Below are 19,529 nucleotides of genomic sequence, written 5' to 3'. Positions count from 1 at the left end.
ATGGGAGAGGAACTGCTCCTAGAGGCCTTGCAGGTCATAGCAAGGATTTTGACTTTTCCTCCAAGAGCAATGGTGTGGCAGGGCTCTTCCACATAGCCAGGTCTCCCTTTCAGTTGGGTTGGTGCCACATGTCTAGCTTCACATGATGGATTGTGAGCACAAGCGATGTGTGTCAGTACTGGGCTGAGACAGTCAAAAGGCATTGTGGCTCCTCGTATCTCTCTGCCCTACTGTCATGACCTTCAAATTCAAGTGTTCACACAGAAACAGATGAGATCCAAAAGACCTACATCAGACTTACATCGCTAGGGTGCATTTATTTCTGCAGCACAGCCTGACATGCCTGACTAATAAAGAGGAGTAGCTATTAGAGAATTTTGAACAGAAGAGTGCCATTATCTGCCTTACATTTTAACAAAATGTCTCCAGTTGCCATGTTAAGAATAGTTTATAGTGATGGGTGAGGGTGAATGGAGAAGCTGGGAACCAAGTGGGAGTCTATTGCACTGATCCAGGTGGAAAATAGTGGTGGTGGGTAGGGCTTGTGGCAGTGAGGGTGGTAAGAAATAGTCGAATTCTATCAACTGAAGAGGAGGAGGCTAGGAGAGACAGGTTTTTTGGAGGAAGATGAGGAGCTCTGTTTGAAGGTAGAGATGCTTATTGGACATCCTAAATAAGGCCATCAGGTAGGCAGTTGGATGGATGTGTGTGTATGTGTATTCTATGTATATGTCTGTATCTGGAGTTCAGGCGAGTGCATACCTTGTGGAATATATTTGGGGGTCACCAGAGTACAGATTATTTTAAAGCCATGAGACAACTACCCTATGGAAGCAAAAAGAAACCTAAAAGGTGATACTTAGTGAAAAAGGGACACAGATTCTAGAAATCTAGGTCAATTTATGCTGAGAAATTTCATCTAAGAAGAAGCAGAAAAATGCTGTGTGAAGAATGCCTAGGCAAGTCCTTTTCTCTTCAATGTTCTGAAGCCAAGAAGCAGGATTTGTGGTGATAGTGGATTCAGAGCACTAGGTTTTCACTTGTGGATTAGAACTGATCTGAAAAGAAGTTATGCAAAGGACATTTATATGGGGCTACATTGTCTAAGTGGTGAGAGAAGAAGAAAAGTATTTCCTGCACACATAGAGTAGCTCTTACTGATTGGAGGGAAAACCATTTATTAAAATGAAGCCATGCTTTACAAGTGGTCACCTTAGATCCAAGATAGGTGCTATCAGCAGCCTTCCTCACACACTGTCATCAAGGTGATATGGCACAAAGGACCAGCAGGCTTGTTTCCAGGGCTTCCATGTAGTTGATATGATACCCAATTCCACCACTTTCTAGGGTCTTGGAGTTGGCCATTAGACCTTCTCTATCCTAACAGAGAATGAGAGAAGAGAGTGACTGTGGAGCATTGCATGGTAGTTTAAGTGTTAGACCTGGAAGTGGCATTTGGTGCTTCCATTCGTATTCTTTTGGCCTGAATTCAGTTCATGGCCTCACTTAACTTCAGCGGCAGCTGGGAGAAGCCATGCAGCTGTGTTCCAGGAAGGAGAGGAATGGCTTGGGCAAGTAAGTGCCTAACCAATCTGGCTCCGACACTGTGGGAAAGTCTGCCTTATTGACTGCCATCTCACCCAGGAGGTCTTGGGTATGTTCACCTATTTAAACTCATAAATTCAGCCCAAGTTTGTGACAAACAGATCCAGACAGAAGTCTCCCAGAATTCAAGGTTACTCATCTCCAGTTCCACCAGCCAGAAGACAGAGACATTTTACTTTAGAATCTAATCTCAGAACTGACCCAGAACCTTCATCAACTAATTATTATTAAATAATGAAACAAATAGTTATTGAGCATCTCTGACCAGATACAGTTCCAAGCTCTGACTATCTAAAGATAAATAAGAAATGGTCCCTGTCTTCTGTGAACCCGCAGCTGACTAGGAGAAATGAACACATAGAATAGCATGACAGATAGCAGAAGGTGTGAAAATTAATTCCAACTGGAATGGCAGAGTTTGAGGTAGAGTTCTGGGAAAACATCAAAAAGGAGATGGAATTAAAATGTAAGTTAGAGTGCAACGGTTTGCTCGGTCGGTAGAGGTGGGGTCTGGCTGCGGACGAGGGGTCGGTCCCGCTCGGGACGAGGGGTCGGTCCGGCAGCAGACGAGGGATCGGTCTCACAAGGGGTTGCGCGGTTCGGCTGACGGGGTCACCCGGCGAAGCCGGCGACGAAGGTGTCGCCCGGAGAAGCAGGCGACGAACTGGGGACAAGGGAGGCCAGGCCCTTGTCGGGGGCTCTCAGGACTGGAGGGCGCACGGCAGAAGAACTACCGCGGAGACAAGGTAAACACGCAAGTCTAACTTTACTGAGGGAGAGGCAACAGTTTTATAGGGGCTGGGGAAGGCTGATTGGTCAAAGCCACGCCCTGTTCTGATTGGTTGCCGGCGAAAGGTCAGTGGGCGGTACTGGACGGGGGAGGGGTGGTGGTTAGGGATTGGCTGTCGCTGTTGCTGGGGGAAGGGGCAGGGTTTAGGGATTGGTGGCTGCTGTTGCTGGGGTGGAGGGCAGACTTGAGTTTCCCGCCCACGCCTGGCTGTTGCTGCTGTCGGGGGAAGGGAAAAGGGCGGGCTGGATTTTTCCGCCCACACCTGGCTGTTGCTGCTGTTGGGGGAGGGGAAAAGGGCGGGCTGGATTTTTCCGCCCACACCTGGCTGTTGCTGCTGTCAGGGGAGGGGAAAAGGGCAGACTGGAATTTTCTGCCCTGCGCCTGTGCAGGGAGAAGGAAGAAGGGTGCCGCCCCACAAGGCATCGGGTGGCGCCATCTGGGAGGAGGGGCGGCCGCGGAAGCATGGCTGCCGAGAAGGGGAGACCCGAGGGCACTCTGCGCCCATGCCGAGCTTCCTTCAGGGGTGGCGGTGGGCCCGACCAACCACCCTATTATGGGGGCAGCGGAATTAGGCCTACCGCGGCCGCTCCCCTGCCAGGCCAGCAAACCACACTTCAGCCCGAGGGGTGACCGCATTAGAGGATGAGGGAGAATTCTCCAGGTGGAGAAAAAGAGAAAGAGAAGTCATGTAGCCCGTCAGAGCTGAGCTCCGAGGGGAGCATCTGAAGACGTAAGTGATGGAGAGATTGTGAGCGTCCTTGGATGCTGACCTAAGGCATTTGAACTTTGACCAATAAGTGAGGAGGAGCCAAAAAGAGATGAGCAAGAGCAGTAAGGTTTGACTCATATCGTAGAAAGGTAATTGAGGCACATAGCAACAACAATAAAGCACATAGTTTGGATCTGGAAGAAGGAGCATGCATGCGAGCAGTTAGGAAGTTAGTGCTTTCATGTGCATAAGGATGGAGAGGAGACGAGAGGTTTAATAACCATTCAACTTTAGAACATAAAATCATTTGGCCTTGATAACTTTGAAGTGAAGCGGGCAGTGAAGAAAAAGGGATTGTAAAATCGAACTCATTTACCTTTGTATCCATAATCCTTGGCATGATGCCTAGAACATAGCAAGTGTTGCTTTGCTGTTTCTGCCCAAGGAAAGCGATTTTAGAAGATTGAGAAGGTTTTTAAATGTAAAACAAATTCCTTTCTTGAAAGCTCTCTAATCTTGGAAATTTATTCAGTCAGGATTAAAAACCTTTCATTATAATGCACTTTGTTGTTGAAGCTGCAGGGAAATGGGCACTCATACGTTACCAGTGGGAGTGTATATGGGTACAAGTCCTATTGAGGGTAATTTGGCAATATCTATTAAAATTATATATGCATATATCCTTTGATCCAGCAATCCCATTTCTGGGAAATTTTCCTACGGATATATTGGTACATGCTCAAAATGACTTATGAAAGCGTTCTTCATTGCAGCCTTGTCTTTAACAGCAAAAGATTGGAAATATCTCAAATGCCCCTAAATAAAGAACTGATTAAATAATTTATGGTATACCCATAAAATGGAATTCTATGTGGACATAAATATAAAAAAGAATGAGCATACTTTTTATATACTGGTAAAGGGCTTCAAGATGCATAAAAAGAAGAAAGTAAAATATGAACAGCATATTTAATATGCTACATTTTGAGTAAAAAGGAAATCAGAATTTACTTTTCTTTTTTCTTTTATATGCATAAAAAACTGGAGTGATACAAATGTAACTAAATGGTTTTATTGTTTTATAATTTTTTTCTTTTTTTTTTTTACTTTTGTTCTCTTTTTTTTTAAAGTTACATTCAAAAAATATAAGAGGTCCCCATATACCCCCCCCACCCTCACCCCACTCCTCCCACATCAACAATCTCTTTCGTCATTGTGGCACATTTATTGCATTTGGTGAATACATTTTGGAGCACTACTGCACCACATGGATAGTGGTTTACATTATTATTTACACTCTCTCCCAGTCCACCCAGTGGGCAATGGCAGGACATACAATCTCCAGCATCTGTCCCTGCAGTACCACCCAGAACAATTCCAAGTCCTAAAAATGCCCCCACATCTCATCTCTTCTTCCCTCTCCCTACCTTCAGCAGCTACCTTGACCACTTTCTCCACATCAATGCTACAATTTTAAAAGAAGCTCTAGATTACATAAATGTTACATAAAAAATATAGGGGATTCCCATATGCCCTACCCACCCCCTCACAATATGACAGTATTACCTATTTGAACAGTTGAATTAAAAATACTGGGAAGTGGATGTGACTCAACCAGTTGGGCACCTCCCTTTCACATGGCAGGTCCCAGATCTGGGTCCCAGTGCCTGTTAAAATAAGATGAGCAGCTGCCGCCCCCGCCAAAACAAGCTAAACACCACCCCCACTGCAACAAGCAGATGCCACAAGTCAGCAGATGCTGCAGCCCACAGGGAGCAGATGTGTCTCAGGCCTTTAGGGAAGGGATGTGGCTCGGTCTTTGGGCATTCACCTCTCATGTGGGAGGTCCCAGGTTCAGTTCCCAGTACAGCCTGGAGAAGGCAAGCAAACAATGAACAGACAGACAAAAGAACCATCTGGGGGAAAGGGGGTGGGGGGAATGAAAAGAAAGTAAAGTAAATAAATAAATCTTTACAAGAAAATACACTCTGATTCCAAACTGTATAAATGTAAAGCACTGCCCCCATCCTTGTTTCCTGTCTCCTACTCCGAGGTAAAACACTGACTTAAATTTGTACAGAGACCTCTTATATATTTTGAATGTAACATTTTTTTAAAAATAAAGAGAGAAAAAAATATGTAAGATCAGATCTTTTCATGAGAACAATCTTTGAGAGGAAGTACTGAAGGTACAGGAAGAAGAGATTCCAAGTATTGAGGACTCTGAATACCGAAAGAAGTGGTATAATGGCATGCACCCAGAGGGAGAACATATAGGAGGAAGAGGAAACACCAAAGAGAAGCCCTACCTGCATAGTGATTTTGTAACATATTTTGAATACATGAATAATTTGTTGGGCTATTTATCACAAGGTTGCCATTTCTTTAGGGCCCTTTCACTGCTGTGCCTCCATTAGTTAATCAGAAGTAGAGGCAGAGTTTTCTGGACTTTAAATATTAATGAGCCTGAGGTTTGTGGTTGCTTGCAATTTTTCTCTAGGTGTTTCATTTTCATAAACATTGGATTGCTCTTTAAAGTGAGGGTAAATTTGTCTGGATTCCCTGGCAATTTACCAGTATCTGAGGCCTTCATTTAAAGAATATTGATAACTATATCTATCTAATTGAAGATCTGTGGTTGGCCAATATCTCTGAACCCAAGAAAATGAACTAATGTTACGCTACCAGCATCATTCCTATGGGAAACCATGGCCCATCAGAGTAATAGAGTCTTCAAATTATACATTTTCTATCACTTAAATTCTTGAAGATCACTCCATGATCCTAGAGGACATTCTGAAAAAGATTTCCTAGCGCCAAAGATAGGTTCTATGTCAGCAACTTAAAAAAAAATAAAAATAAACAAACAAAAAAAAAACATATTCTCCCTAAAAGCTGAGTTGTTCACTTTGTTCACCAACCCTTTTTAAGTAACTGAGTGGCATAAAACCAAAAAGAAATTGGAAGCAGAAAGTAAATGCAAAGTCTCTTAAGTTGTCTAGCTACTGCACTGAGGCAATCTTTGGAAAGCAGCAGGGAAGACACTTGCTTATAATCTTGGAACAAAGTCATAGTACAGCATTTTCCAAGTTTCAATTATATGATCCAACTTTTCCATCACTACTAGCATATATTCTGGAATACAGATCAGAGCAACTACCACTTCTTCTCCAGTATAAATTCTTCCTTGCCTACTCTTTAATAAGACCTCATGTTATATCCCTTTTTTCTACCCCAAACCTATCTCTCTAGTATTTTTCATGAGTTGATGGAGGATATGCATGTTACTTCACAGAAGGGTGAAACCTGGTGTTATCTTTCCCTAGCACATGCCCTCAAACCATGGTGATATTTCCACAGATGGCCTGAAAAACCCATGAGCCATGATTAAAGACTGTACTCATGAAGTTATGGCAGCTTTTGAAGACTCTGGTTTCTCATTTGCTGCTTTTACATAGAAGCCTCCCACCACCCATCTGTCCACACTTCAGCCTTTACTACTAACTAGAAGGAATTACTGCCCTTGGGAGCTGAATATGATTTTCTTGCCATTATTTTAATTCTTTATTAAGAGCAATAAGACTCTGGTCTTGACAAAGGAGAAGATTGGGAGGAGGAAGAATGTGTCCTGGCTGTTGGGTTCTCTCTTCCCTGTATCCCAGAGATCTGTCCTCACTGAAGCCACATCTCTAGGCAGTATTCTCCAACAGGTTAAGTGTGCTTTTCTTCTATCCCTAGCCATTACGTAGCTTCAAAAATGTCTTTTTTAATCTCTCCAATTAGATTTAATATCTCGTTCCTCTGTGCTCCCCCATCACAGCAATTTTTTCACTCCACCCTATAAAATGATTTTATTCCAAAAAGTCTGGTCCACTGAACGATAATTGCCTCAAAGAAGGAGACCATCCTTATTCATCTCTAGCCATCATAGCCCCTGCTTGGCCAAGGTACTTGGCAAGTAGTAGGTGCTCAGAAGGCATCTGCTTATATCTTCAGAGACATATATCAGGAGTCATTGCACTGATATCAATGTTTGGAGCTATAAATAAACTTAGACATGATCAAGCCTTATAAAGTTCTTCAGGATTTCTAACTACATTTTAAACGTCTATCTCCTGCACCAGAATTTTTGTGGCTTTAAATGTGATTACATTTTCCTTTGTCACATGCATTTACGTTATACCTGTTACCACTATGGAAAATGTGACACTTTTTAAAATGAAGACCTCAGGATTGGCGGGCAATCCTTATTCTGTTTGTCCATTTGGTGGAGAAAGGAAAATTAACATTTCTTCCCTTATATTGAGACTACAAGTGTACCTGTGGTTTGTGGTCTTATCAGAGAATCTGTCAAACAGAAAAGGTGGATTTACAAAATTTGTTGGGAGGAGGAAATGACCTGAAGGAGATAAGCAGGAAAAGCAGAGATTAACAATGAGTTTGCATTCAGGTCATTCGTTCTTTCAGAGAGGTATTACTGAGCACCTACTGCACACAGGAACTGTTCTTGCCTGTATGGAATTTTGTATCTGCCAAGGGAGACTGACATTAATAAAATATTAAACATATTTAGACTTATAAGGAATTCTTTTAACTAATCACCACTTAACAGTTTAAAGGATTGACCAACTCTCTCCATTCACACTATATACCTTCCTGCCTGATATTCACAGCCTGCTTTCTCATTACTGTTTGCCAGGATCCTGCTTCTCTTTCATATGCTTTTCAAGAGTTGAGTTTGTTCCCAAACCCATTTATGCCAGTTGTATAATTTATTGTAATTCAATAACTTACGTATGTACAACACAGACCTATGAAATATGAGTGTGAAAAGAGCTGTTGCTATGAAAACCAATGCTATAGAAAGACACAATAAAGACAAACTGCTAAAAAGACTATTGAATTAAGTGTGCATGAGACAACTGTAAAAGACTGAGGAGGAAAACAAAATATAGAAGGATTCTGCTTTCAGATTGCCTCACATGTGTCTTCCAGTTCTCTTTACTAAAGAACAAAATTGGGAAATGTATATATTTTCCTTTTGAATATGATTGATACGAGAGAGCTGATGGAGGACTTCGGTCAGTGGATGCAAACTCAAAAGGCCTGATTCCTTATCATAAGATTGAGAAATATTTATATGTTTTAACTTAAAACATATGCATTTAACCTAAATACATGTGTTTCATTTTTCCCCTTAACTTCCTCTTTAAAAGACGTTTGATTAACCAACTACCAGTCCTGGTTTACTCAGATGAGAGTGTTGGTTATAAAGTGTTGAATTGTCCGTGTTCCCAAGATACGTCTGGTATGTTTTTTCTCTGACACTCCATCCAAAGAAGAAGCAAAACATTCAGGAATTGAGGAAACCTTGCCCACGGGTTTATGAACAGCAAGTGGCAACCTCGTTCGTTACAAGAACGACCTAAGTTTTTAAGCACACATCCACTTAATCCTTTTGAAATTTTTCTTAAAATGTCTGCTTGACATCACATTAAACAAGTGTATCATCTATTTGGAACTTAAAGCAATGCATGAAAGAATTTATAGGACTCTGAGCTGCTGAACCGGTCACCAGGACCGACCTCTTACTTAATTTTCAAGTACTTTTCAGCATCTGACAGGGACCCTGTGCTGCTTTCTCAAGAATCCCATTCCTGAAATCACTAAGTGTTACCTCTAAAGCAATTGTTAACTTTTTAGGATGAAATGGATACAGGAAAACATAAAATTTATTAGTTTTAAATACCATAAAGATCTGCCAGAGACATCCATATTACGCTGGGCAGGGCTAGTAATTAGTTACAGTTGTGACGCTTGCTACGAAGGAAAGATACCCTGTGAAGGGAGCAAATGAAGGGAAGGGCTCACAGGTCAGGATGTCCATGGAAAGCTTCCTTGAGGAGGCGGTATGATTGCGGCTTGAAGGATGAATAAGAACAGACTGGAGATGTGGTGAGGAACAGGGTTTTGGAGGAGAGCGGCTCGGACAAAAAGAACAGCATGTGCGAAGGCCCTGCAGCAGAAAGTAACAACCTTTTAAACAAATAGGATAGTTAGTGTGAGTCTGGCTTGGCGGAGCAGGAGAATGTTGAGGGATGAAAAGCAGGGAGAAAGCAGGGGCTATACTCCTTAGGTCAAATAAGATGTAGCCAGTTTCCTTTCCAACCACTGGGAACTGTGAAAGGAAACCGAGTCCAGATAAACTACTTCCTCTCTTTAGTTGCAAAAGAATTCACTTCAGTCATTCCTATTTCCCAGACTACTGAAATAATTGTGTTGGAGGCCAAGTACAGTAGCTCTACGATGAAATTGTTCCTATAATTACCACATTGTAATCCAACTCTCCCACCTCTCATCCGTGGAAATAAAATCATTCCATTCTTTCCAGCTCCTTCAGAAAGGATCTCAATGCAACTCAGCTCCTGCCTCTCCTAAAACAGCCCCCTTCCCTCCTGGCTCCCACTCAGCTCCCCATCCCCACCACTTCCTGGCCCTCCTACCATTCCACCAAAAAAAATTACCCAGGCTGCCAGCCAGGAAAAGTTGTTAACCCTGTCCTCTGCAACTTCGCAGCACATTTGCTTTAATACCAAAAGAGGCTCCATCTTGGCCAATGAGAAACAAATGAATATGCAGCAGTTCGCCACTTGCTGTAAAGCGCTGCCAGCTTTTCCCACTGCTGTCTTCTCTTCTGTTTTTATAATCAATTAGAAAGGTTCAGTTCATTGGGGGCATTTTTTTCCCCTCCTGAAAATGGAAAGGAGAAGCAAGCAGCCCTTAGGAGAGGCACAAAGCGCTTCTGAGAAATGTCTAGCAGCCAGAGATTCTTACAGTAACACTTTATTTTAACGGTTCTGTAATGCAGAATTGACAATGGAACTCCCACTGAAGCCCTCACAGCAGGTTCGTTCACCCTAAATAAAAATGACTATGTTGCCAGAGATAGGTCACAACCAAGATATCTAACCTCAGAGGCTACCCCAAGAGAGGCAAAGGGGAAAGAGAAACCCCTCAGCTATGTTGCTAGTATAAATCCTCTCTCCATCCCTGCACCCTCTAATCCAGCTCTCCATTTCCCTCTTTAGATGAGCGGCCCTTGTACATTTAGGGAATTATTCCTCAGCGGAGACTCCATAGGCATCAGTTTTCTAAGAATTGGGTCGTACTTCCCAGAAACCCAAGGGTGCCGAGCTGGTTTGAATGCTGGCTCTTGCGGGTGAGCCAAGGAGCTGAGGCAGACAGCTCACGGCCAGCCAGCAGGACACCGCTCACATCAACACTCAACATCCACTCACCACCAGCAGCAGATTGAAGGTAAAGTTTTAAGAGGTTTTCAAGCTGCTGGGAAATTGCGGGTTGGAGAAATGTTCTTTAAGCCTTTTGAAATTCAAATTCCATTTCAGCAAAGATGTTTAAATGGTAACCAGAGGAAAGGACAAAGCTCTGACAATTCGCCCATTCACCGCCTCCCCTCCCGGCCTCCCACCTGGTCCTTTCAGAGGGGCTCAATCTCCGAGGCTCCACCAGCGGGGCCGGTGTGGGCAGAAGTCACCCTGGCCCAGGGAGATCCGACATTAGGAACAGCCTGGCTGAGAATCCGCTGCCATGTGGCAGGTGGGGTGGGGGTGGGGGGGCGTGCCAGGCTGCTGGGTAGCAGGAGCCAAGAACAAATGTGGGTAATGTTAACACTGTTTTATTAAGCAAGGGAAGTGTAAGGAGCAGCGCTCATGCAGTAATCACGGACAACAGCGTTCCAGGAGTTCTGCCCGCTTGCTTTCTGGGGATACCAGTTCAAAACTACATTTGCTCCCAAGGGGTGCTGTAACAAAAGTACCCCATACTGGGTGGCTTAAAACGACAGAAGTTTAAGTTCTGGAGGCTAGAAGTCCGTGATCAAGCTTCTGGCAGGTCCATGATCCCTTTGAAGTCTCTAAGGAAGAATCTGTCCCTCCCCTTTCTCTGGATTTCTAGTGCCCCCAACATTCCTTGACTTCTGGCAGCCTCGCTCCAGTGTCTGCCTCCATCATCACAGGGTCATCTTCTCATGTATCCTATCTGTCTCATCCCCTCTTCTTACAAGGACATCGGTTATGTTGGATTAAGAGCCCACCCCAGTAGGACCTCATCTTAACTAATTTAATCAGTGTCAACCTTTTTTCCAGATTAAGGTCATATTCTGAGGTACTGGGAGTCAGGACTTCACCATATCTTTTTGGGAGATACAATTCAACCCTTAATGACACCTAAGGATATGACATGGTAATATCTGGCATCTAGATAGTTATAGTACTGGGAAATAAGATAGCCAAGTATGAGCAGGCTGTATTTTTAGTAAAACTATACATCAAGCTCAAATAAACAGAGAGAAGGTGAAGGTCAGCCTGCTAAAGTATAAAGGACTTAATGGACATGCGACAATATAATAGTTAAGGACAAGAGCCCTGGAACCACACATGCCAGGATACAAAATGTTCCTCCAACATGTGCTATTCTTTGGGACTTTCAGTGTTTTTAGCTCTCCATTAAATGGAGTCAATGGTAGCATCTAGCTCATCAGATTGTCTGTTTTAAATAAGATAATCCACAGGCAGTGCTTAAACCAGTGCCTATCATATAACAAGTACTTTCAAAAACGACTTCTATCATTTTGTGTTTTACAGGCAACCTGTGACCAAGAACACACTAAATGCATACTTTCCCATAGGTTCCCACTCTCACATGTCTGAGATGTTCCAAACAGACCTCGTAGCATTCTGATGCACCTGCAATGATTACATAGTTTTCTTATTCCCTGTCTGCTTTGATTTTTTCCTTTAATTTTTCATCTTCTAAATCCTTCTCAGGCTAGCTGTCACTTGATGTTCGATGTTGATTGGAGAGAAAGGGGCTGCTCCAGATAAACTAGTATTAGCCTGGGATAAACAATAAGGCCATCTGTAATGACTGATGGATCATTTGGATCTGAGTCTGGTCAAATATGCAGAGTTCCAAGATAAAATGGAAACATACCAGATCTTGTCTTATCCTGTCACTGATTAAGCAGCATAAAGGGAAAGGTCTTGAATTGATAAAGAAATAAGGTGCATCTTGTTAGAAGAAGAGGGAGTTTTGGGAGACAGTTTCTAACTCTACTGACATTGCAGTGCTGTTCCAAAGAGAGAATTACTATGGAGTACAGGGAAATAGTAATGTGTATGCCGCTCTGCTTTCTCCCACCTCCAAAATTACTCTTTAGTACCAACCTAACAGAGGCATCAACTACCAAAATGAAGTATTCAATATTGTGCAACACATTTCTCCAAATAACTCAGGTTGTTTATAGCAGGCCAAAAAACTTCAAAGAGAGTATTTTACCCAAATAAAACCTGTGCATTTTACTGCTAGCTTGTAACTTACTTCTCTGATTAGCCTGGTAGTATGTAGGGAAAAAATCAATGTTAGATGTCATCATAGGACCTATATTATGCTATATCAAAGTCCTAACTTATTTACCACGTTTGGATTTCTCACTCCACAAATGGCATATTTCAATCCCCTTCTATTAGCCATCATGGTAACGGTCTCCTACATGCCTATTGACACAAATGGTATTTTCTGAAGAATGAGTTAGAGAGGAAGACAAAAGGGAAGGATGAGAGCAAATATGCAGTTCTTAATTTGTAGGTTCAGACAATTTAGAAATGCAGAGTGATGGCTGTCACTCACCCACCAGATACCTCACTTCTCCTCAGTGGAGATGGGAGTAAGGGATGGAGTATGAGGCCTGGACTGTGACCGTAGGTAGATCTCTCCACATTGCACTTGAGCAGTTAAAAGTTAGCAAATGATTATGGTGACTGAATCATTATAGAGATGCCTTTAGACTTTCTAGTATATTATAGAATAGCCAAAAGCAAAGACCTGAACTGGAACCCAGATGTCTTGATCATTGATAATGATCATATAACTATAAAACCTTTATCTTGTGACTGTAAAACCCCCGTGGTAACTCATAACTTGCCCCATTTTTACCCCCTTATTCTGTTTTACAGCTTTGGAGTCTTATGATCACGAAGTCAGCTCCTAATGTATAATTGAGTCAGCCCAGAACTAACCCATCCCAATTCCTAAGGATCTTATTAGACAAAGCTGATTTAACCAAAATTCATCCACCTGACATGCACATGCACCTAAATCTCATTGTAAAATTAAAATCACTCCCATCATCACATTAAGGATACCATTTTCTTACAAACATCCTGTGACTACGCATATAATCAATCTGTGCATGCTCAAATAATTTGACCATCACTAACTTCATCATCTCAGACCATTGTGCTCATTATCATAAACCTACCTGTCTTTGGTAACTATAAAGCTATCAGAGTTACTGCAGTTCAGGGAGACAGATTTAAGACCCATAGGCCATCTGATCTACTTTCTTCTTGCTTAGCAGTAAGTGCTTTCTTCCTTTGAAACCCCAGTGTCTCAGGAATTGATCATTTGAGAAGATCAATTGATCTTCTGATCATCAGAAGATTAGGAAACAACATGGAATATGAGGAGTGGAGATACACATCACATCCTTCTCAGTCAGCCACGCCTTCATGATCTGAAACTGTTCACCTCTCAATTTTGATGTTTTTTCCACTCCTTCCTGGCCTTTCAACACTTTGCCACAATAGACTGAACTTATTCAGTTCCTCCTCTATCACCCTCTTTCCTCTCCAGGTCACACATGCATTTCCCTCTGCTTAGAACCATCTTCTTCCTTCTCTTCACCTGGGCAACTCCTGCTGATCTGTCCAGTCTCAGTTTAGGCATCACTTCCTCCAAGAATCCAACCCTGACCTACCAATTAAATTGTTTATATGCCCCTCATGTGCGATTCTATGGCAAATGATAGACTCCCTGTCTTAACATCTATCATAAATTTATTAGTTAAGACTCTTTTGATGCAAGATAAGAAAACCAACTTGAGGGCATTTAGGCTGGATACAAATACAGTGTTATTTTTCATAATTCCAGGGCAGGATTGTAATCCAGCCTTAAGAAAGGACTAGACCTGGGACTTGAGCCGTTTTTTGTTTGTTTTTTTTTTACTATTTTTTTCCATATCTTCTTTCTCCCTGTCTGTTTCTGCAGACTAGTTTTCTCTGACCTCCATCCATTTGGAAGAATATGGCAGGCTCCAGGTCCAACCACATGCAGAAAAATAAATGTCCTTGAATGAAGATCCTAAATTCATGCCATAAACTTATTAGTTCTTTTTAGGTTACACAACTAATGGAGAGCCCTTTTCAGAGACAAGAGCATCAGCTATGGTGTGGGCTGTTACTCCAAAAGATGTACCGTACCATATTACTTGGAAGTGCCTCCTTGCTTGTCTGTATCCTAACTGCCTGTAACCTTTATAAAAGCAGGGACAATCTATCCATGTCTATCTTATTCATCATTGTATCCCCATGAAACCACAAAAATGCTCGATCTGTGATATAAAGGAAACAAAGGACTGTGCCATTCCCTCCACATCAATGAAGCCTCCTTCCTATATCCCACCCTAATCCTACTGTCTCCCTCACACACACACACACACGCACATACACACTAACCCTACCATCACCATCTACATCCTATATTCACTGTTTATTTTAACCTCTGTAAAAATCTTCCCTTATCCTACACACACACTCCTAGGGACTCAGTACTCTCTATGTCTCTCTACCTGGACTAAAAATAAGAAAAACAATTTATTTAGATCTTACTATTTTGTAGGCATAACCACAGGCATGATATACACTTTGTGTCTAATCTTCATAGCATTTATTCAGGATTTTCCCCAACTAAAGGTCAGAAATATATGACTAACTTGTCCAAGGTCACAACTGAAAAATAACCCTAGATTGTCTGAACCCCAAACCTTATATCTTTCTACTCTCTAATCTTCCCATTCATGCCACCCAATAGGCTGTGAGCTCCTCAAGTCCAGTAGCCAAGTCTAAATTTATTCCTATTCCTCAGAGTCTAGAACATTTTTACACTTCATATAAGCATGTTATATATGCTAATTGAACTTTATTGAGGAATTAATGAAGAATGAATGAATGAATGAGTAGATGGACTCTATTAGGGAGAAAATGATGCCTTCTCCGTGGGCAAAGATGTTCTCTAGCCTAAAATCTAATTGGATCAAGATAATCTATACATATACTAACTTTCTCCTAGAAAGAAAGTAAATCCTCTGTGGAAGTATATAACATTGTTCAATCCTCTAAAATGTTTCACATATACCCATAATTCAGTTGAAAATTATCAAATATGTGAGGAAGCAGGGCCAAATGGCCAAAAACCAAGAGAAAAAAAACGAGACAATAAAAAGACTTGCACCAAAAAAATCCAGATATGAAAGTTATGAATCTAGGTCTTTAAGATAACTATTATTCATATGTTTAAGAAAATAGGGCAAAAGTAGAAAAATGGAAGAAAAGATGGGTATTTTCACTACAGGAGTAGAATTAAGAAAAAAGAATCAAGTGGAAATTCTAGAATTGAAATATACAACTGAAATTAATAGCTCAGTAAGTGGCTTTAATAGAATATTAAGCACAACAGGGCAAAGAATTACTGAACCAGAAGATAGTTGAGTTCAAAATATTTAGACTGAACATAGAGAGAAAATTTTGATGGAAAAATAACAAATTAGATTGAAATATATATATACCATAGAGGAAATATCTAGCATATGTGTAGTTGGAATCTCAAGAGAAAATGGGGCATAAGCAATATTTTGAGATATTGGACAAGAATACTTAAAACTGACAAAACATAACAAAATACAGATTAAAGAATCTCTACAAACCCCAAGCGGGATAAATACAAAGAAAATCATAATATTGTAATAAAACTGATGACACCAAAGACAAAGAGTATCTCAAAAGTAATTGCACACACACCGGTGTATGCTATGACCTTTGAAGGAGCAATAATTAGATTGATTTCTATCTGCTTTTTCATAGGAACTATTGAAATCGAGACAAAGGAATGCCACCTCTAAAATGTGGATCATAAAAAATAACTACCCACCTGGAATCCTTTGCCTAGTAAAAAATGAAGTGAAATAAGGATATTTATTGCAAACAAATAAAAATAGATGGATTTCATCAAAAGCAGAATTGTACTAAAATAAACTATAAAGGGATTATTTCAGAAAAAAGGAAAATTGTCCTAGATGCAATAATGGTAATGCAGGAAGAAGTAAAGATGAGAAGGGTAAATAAGTATATAAACATTAATGTTTAAATGTATAAACATTAAAATCTAATACATAGATTTTATAATTTATATATTATAAAATTATAATAACATCAACTTATGGGGTTTTAAATACATGTAGAATAAAAATATGTATTTTCAAAGCACAAAATTGGATGGGAGTAAATGGGGTTAAGTTGTAAGTTCCTTTCATTGTCCAGGAAGAGAAAATATAACTATTTGTTATAGTGTAGTCTATAGGGTAACCATTTAAACAATAATTTAAAAATCTATAACTACAAAGTAAATAGAGGAAAATGGAATAATTTTTAAACTTGACTAATATAGATAAGAAAAAAAAATGAAAAAAAGAACTAGTTGAGATGAATAGCAGGTAGTACCATATTCTTGGATTAGATTTTAAAAACTAAGTATATAAAAAACAATAATATTTTCTTTATAAGAGATACCATAAATAAAAGGATCTAGAAAACATGAGAGTAAAACAATGTGAAAATAACCAAAAGAACTTGGTGTAGCAAAATTAATATCAGACAAAGTAGATTGACAAAAGAAAACAAGGACATTTTCTTATGATAAAAGGGTCAATCCAACTTAAATATATGTGATGATAATTTTAAAAAAACATATACCCTGCTAGAAGATAGAATAATTCTAAATAGCCATATGTGTTTAAGAACATAGTTCCAAACATACCCAAAGCTCATAGAATTAAAAAGAAAACTGTCAAATATACAATCATAGTTGAAGACTTTAACACACATTTTTCAGTAAGTGAAAAGAAGAATACCTGAAAAAAAGAAAGATAAAAAAAATTGTAGAAATAAAGATTTGGGTTTCTCAATTAACAACTTAACCTAACTGACAATTATGGAACACTATAGGCAACAACCGAAATTATACATTATTTTCAACTGTACATGGATTATTTACTAAAATTGACAATAGTCAAGGATTTAAAGCGAATCTAAACACACTTCAGAGGACTGAATACATATATAGCAGGTTTTCTGAGCCCAATAGAATTAAGATAGAAAGCAATATAAAAAGGTTAATTAGGAAATTCTCAAATATTTGGAAATTAAGAAATATGTTTTTAAATAGCCAATGGGTTGAAGAAGAAAACAAAATGGAAATTAGAAAATATTTTAATATGAACAATAATGAATATACAAACTTATGTAAACCTGTGGGCACAGTGAAAGCAATGCTTAGAGAGTGAATTATAGTTTAAATACACAAAGAAATCAGTAAAATTGAAAGCAATCATACAATAAGGAAAAAAAAGAACAAAGGAGGGTTCTTTCACTTAGATTAATAAAATTGGTTAACTATATAGCACGAGAAAAAAAGTGAGAGGGAAAAAGAAGGCACAAACAAAATTAGGATTGTGAAATAGAACATCACTACAGATCCTATGGAAAGTTAAAAGCTTATAAGAAGGTATTGTGTTTCGTAAAGTAAATGAACCAAGGGATGGAGACGATCACTTCTTCAGACAGCTCCCCAGTTCTGGAAAATGAGTTTCCTCAAGAGACCCCAGAATCCAACAATAGCATGTATACTTCCTTCATGAAGTCTCATCGCTGCTATGGCATGATTCCCACAAGCTCCAAATTGGTTCTGTTTGATACTTACCTCAAGTGAAGAAAGCTTTCTTTGCTTTGGTGACTAATGGTATATGGGCTGCCCCTATGTGGGATAATAAGAAGCAAAGTTTTGTGGGCATGCTGACCATCACCAATTTAATCAATATCCTGCCCCACTACTATAAATCAGCTTTAGTACAGACCTATGGGCTAGAAGAACACAAGATAGAAACTTGAAGAGAGATATACCTACAGGACTCCTTTAAAACACTTGTCTGCTTTTCTCCTAATGCCGTCTTGTTTGATGCTGTTTCTTCATTAATTCAAAACGAGATCCAAAGCCTGCCAGTTATTGACCTGGAATCACACAATGCCTTGTACATTCACACCCACAAGTGCATCCTCATGTTCCCCGGATTGCTTATCACTAAGTTTCCCAAGCCAGAGTTCATGTTTAAGTTTCTGGAAGAGCTACAGATTGGCACCTATGCCACCTTGCTGTGGTCCACACTATCACTTCCGTCTACATGGCTCTGGGCTTCTCTGTGCAGCACAGAGTCTCTGCCCTGACAGTGGTGGATGAGAAAGGGCATGTGGTAGACATCTACTCCAAGTATGATGTTATCAGTCTGGCAGCAGAAAAGACCTACAACTTAGATGTGTCTGTAACCAAAGCCCTGCAACATAGATCACACTACTTTGAGAGTATCTTCAAGTGCTACCTGCATGAAACTCTGGAAACCATCATCAACAGGCTGGTAGAAGCAGAGGTTCACTGACTTGTGGTGATGGATGAGAATGATGTGGTTAAGGGAATTATATCACTGACATCCTATAGTCTCTGGTGTTCACAGGTGGAGAAAAGCAGCCCTGAGCTGGGAGAAGGGATCAGGCAGCACCCGGGATTATGCCCTGCTGGGCTCACAGGTGAAACCTTGGGAGAACTGTGACTCTGTTCTCTGCTCAGAAGCCTTTACCTGGGAGTTTGGGGAGGAGGCATAAGGTGATAAAGGAGAATGGAGCTTTAGCTGCCCTCAGCCTCACACACACTTGAGAAAAACTTTCAGCTTAGCCTTTCTCAGCCTCTGTTCTCTTAGACATCACCCCCTTTCTGGGTAAATGAGGGGCTCTGTGGCCATCAGGAAAATTCTGGTCTCTAAGAGATCCCCGGATATCACCAGCCTTTGCCCCTTTCCTTGCCCCCTCCTCTACCTTAAGAAAATAGCATAACAAAACTCTTCTTAAAGCTATTTTTATCCATCCTTTTTCATGCCGTATGGGAGCAGCTGAGTCCGTTTAGTGGCATTTCCTCCCATAATGGGAGTGGGGAGGATCATGAGGAGGACCTTTGAGTTCTTATGCTGTGCTCATGTGAAGGCAGGTGGGCTTTAGAAGGAGGAGGGCAGAGTGGTTAACCACGGTTATTTTCACAATAAAGCTAATTAAAATGACAGGAACCTCAAAAAAAAAAAAAAGAGGGTATTGTGACCAACTATATGCCAATAAATTTGAAAATTTAAATAAAAATTAAATACAATTCCTTAAAATATAATACCTAACAAAACTAACACACACACAAAAT

General features: G+C 40.4%; 1 pseudogene; it reads left to right on the top strand.

Annotated features, from left to right (window-relative positions):
• Positions 1-17,834: 17,834 nt before the first annotated feature.
• Positions 17,835-18,821, top strand: LOC101439295 (5'-AMP-activated protein kinase subunit gamma-1 pseudogene; annotated as a pseudogene).
• The last annotated feature ends 708 nt before the right edge of the window (positions 18,822-19,529 follow it).

Source organism: Dasypus novemcinctus, chromosome 7, assembly GCF_030445035.2.
Source record: "Dasypus novemcinctus isolate mDasNov1 chromosome 7, mDasNov1.1.hap2, whole genome shotgun sequence".
NCBI lineage: Eukaryota > Metazoa > Chordata > Mammalia > Cingulata > Dasypodidae > Dasypus > Dasypus novemcinctus.
The sequence above is the reverse complement of the archived record's forward strand: the minus strand, read 5'-3'. Positions and strand labels throughout refer to the sequence as shown.